Here is a 3521-nt window from a genome sequence, read left to right on the forward strand (position 1 = left end):
GGTGGTCGTGGTCTGTTAGAAATCAAACATTCTTCAATCCATGAGAAACTTTCCTTCTTGTTGGTTAGGGTGTTTGATACTAACAAATCAGAACTAGTTATCCCCTTTAGAGGTTCCATCAAGGTTGACTCACATGCTGCCTTTAGAGTCTTTGGCATTTCAATGGGTAATAAGGGTGTTAAGTATAAGAAGGAAAACGGCGGCATCAGTTTCTTTGAGTCCTATAAACTGTTGGCCGTGAAAATAATCAAAAGGCACCAACATTCGAAGAAGCTAAAAGGTTGTTGCTTGAGGATTATAAGGGAACGTTTGATCACAAGTGGTTGCAGATTTGGCTTTTATTTGCCATCAGTTCTCTGCTTTGTCCAACTTCTTCTACTAGTCTTTGCGTCCTCAGATTCCATGCAATCTTTAAAGTTAATGAAATAGAAGAATACAACTGGTGCCAACTGGTGGTGGATAGATTGGTTAATGGGATTCAGGACTTTAAGACTGGAAAGAAGAAATCTATTTGTGGTTGCCTTTTTCCCTCACAGTAAGTGTATCAAATACCAATGTTGCTACAAATACAACTTCAGATAGTGCTGCTGGCAGTACTGAGATGTTAAAAAATCCTGATGACTCTTATTCTGATCAAAAAGGAAGAATCTGGAATTATCTATGATGAGAAGCAATTAGAGAGGGAGAAAGGTTCTTTTCTGAATGCTGTTGATGTACCTGGATCATCACAAGCAAGAAGATATGACTGTGAACTCAAGAACAAGCACAGAGATTTATCGCATTTAACTACAGTCCCACCACTACATGAGTTGCTTCAATCCCACTCTAAAGAAGATTATCCAAATTATCTTCTTGAAGCAAATGTTATTCTTCAATCACCTCTCAAGTCAAGAGTAAAACAAATAATTCACAAAATTGTTGATGATGAGGAGTGTCTAGCCTCTCACAATGGTAATTTGGAATTATGTTTGCCATCAAAAGAGGTATTGGAGTGTGATCTGCTTGGACCTTTGTTTCAAACAAATGTTTCAGCCGCAGACAAATCTTCAGATGCAGAAGGCCTTGTCACTGCCAAAAGACCAGCAACTAATGTTTATGTTAGAAGGCCCAAAGACAACACAACACTCTAGCAAGCTACTCATGATAAAACTGATGTTAAAGACAACATGTACTTGGCCAATTTAGTTGTACTTTCAGCTTGTAATTTTAGTCTTATAATTTTATTATTTAATTTTAGTTTGCAATTTTATTTTTAATTTCAGTTTCTAATTTCAATTATTAATTTCTTTTTATAATTTTAGTCTTGCAATTTTAGTTTGTATTTTTTTTAAAAAATTAGTTTCCAATTCATTTTGTAATTTTAGCTTTAATGTATATAAGTTGCCTCACCTATAATATATAAGTTGTTACAAAATGGTAGCTATTACACACATAAGTTGTCACAAAAGAAATTACCCCTAGCTTTACATTTTAGTAATTTTTTAGTTTTTTTCTAGAAAGTTTTTCTAATTTTTTAGTTTTGGTGTTCAGTCATTTTTAATGTTTTTAGTTAAAATTTTCAGCCTATTTTTTAGTTTCATATTTCATATTTCATATTTTTTATTTTTTATTTTCAGATTTCAGTCAGTTTTTTCAATGATTTGTACTCCCTCCATCCTAAATTATAAGTTAATATAAGAATCTTGAAGAGTCAAACTATTCTAAATTTGAGTTTGATCAAATTTATATAATAAGATAATAATTATTATGTTACCAACTAAGTATCATTAGATTTTTTTAATTATATATTTATAGTATACTCACTTTATGTTACAAATCTTAGTATTTCTCTATAACTCTGGTCAAACTGACTCGAAGATTCTTAAATGACTTTTAATTTGAAATGAAGGGAGTACTATTGAGCCACTCATGGTAAGATCTATAAATGAGACTATGATACATGTGTTTCAAAATAGTTTATATGTATTGCCAATTTTTATTATGTATGTAATAGCTTTTAAGTATTAAGCGTGTAGCAACCTATATATTAAATTAAACTTCCAACAAATTATATATACTTGCAAATATATAGCAACTTATGTATTAAGCGTGTAGTAACTCATGTATTAAGTGTGTAGCAACTTATTTGTTAATATATTAGTTTAAGTTTTTATTTTTATTCTAGTTTTTAGTTTCATTTTTAGGTTTTGTTTTTTTAGTTTCAAATTTCATTTTTTAGTTTTAGATTTCAATCACCCTTTTTAAGTTTGAATGTGTTTTAAAATAGTTTGTACGTACTGACAATTTATGTTATATATGTAACATTTATTTATGTATTAAGCGTGTAGCAACATATATATTAACCTTCCAACAAATCTCTACAACTAAAAATTATGGACCATCTACCACATTTATGGTGAAGCCACAACTCCTATACCTTTTAGCCATGATAGGCTATCTTATCAACCTAATGCAAAATTGTTTTAACGAATTTAAAAAAGTCATAACTTTTAAACCAAAGATATAAATTAAATTCCGATTGCACCATTAAATTTCTCATAACAAATCCTTCAAAACAAGATCACACATGGATATATTTAGACAAAATTTTATTAATTAATATTTATCTCTATAACTAAAAATTATAAAGAGGACCCATCCACTACTTTAATCCCTTTGGTGGTCTTTTTTATTGCGCGATGATACACTGTCCCATCAACCTAGGCTCCATTCACCTATGCATGCAAAACTGTTTTAGCGAATTAAAAAAAAATCATAACTCCTAAACTAGATCTCTACAACTAAAAATTAGAAAGGACCCATCTACCACATCCATAGTGAAACCACAACTCCTATCCCTTTTAGTCATGATAGGCTATCTCATCAATGCCCACTCACCCATGTATGCAAAATTGTTTTAACGAATTTAAAAAAGTCATAACTTTTAAACCAAAGATATAAATTAAATTCTGATTGCACCATTAAATTTCTCATAACAAATCCTTCAAAACAAGATCACACATGAATATATTTAGATAAAATTTTATTAATTAATATTTATCTCTATAACTAAAAATTATGAAGAGGACCCATCCACAACTTTAATCCCTTTGGTGGTCTTTTTTATTGCGCGATGACACACTATCCCATCAACCTAGGCCCCACTCACCTATGCATGCAAAACTGTTTTAGCGAATTAAAAAAAGTCATAACTCCTAAACTAGAGATATAAATTAAATTCTGATTGCACCACTAAATTTCTTATAACAAATCCTTCAAAACAAGATCACACATGGATATATTTAGATAAAATTTTATTACTAAATATTTATCTTATACAGATAACATATTTTCTTTTATTAAGTAGAAACAATATTCTAGGTTCAACAGACAATGTTCTGTCTTTGTAAAACAATGTTATCGATTTACAAAATAGTATTTGGGTAATAGTTTATGAAACTGATATTACCATATACATAACAATACTTAAATACCTGACACAGATACCAATAATACTACTAAAATCTAGAGTAAAAAGCTAA

General features: G+C 29.9%; 1 long non-coding RNA gene across 1 annotated transcript; it reads left to right on the plus strand.

The window, feature by feature from the left end:
• LOC110430193 lies at positions 7-1261 on the plus strand. The gene is made up of 2 exons (XR_002447506.1): positions 7-535; positions 642-1261. It is a non-coding gene; the product is annotated as an uncharacterized LOC110430193 (long non-coding RNA).

The sequence above is a fragment of the Sorghum bicolor genome, chromosome 9 (genome assembly GCF_000003195.3).
Source record: "Sorghum bicolor cultivar BTx623 chromosome 9, Sorghum_bicolor_NCBIv3, whole genome shotgun sequence".
NCBI lineage: Eukaryota > Viridiplantae > Streptophyta > Magnoliopsida > Poales > Poaceae > Sorghum > Sorghum bicolor.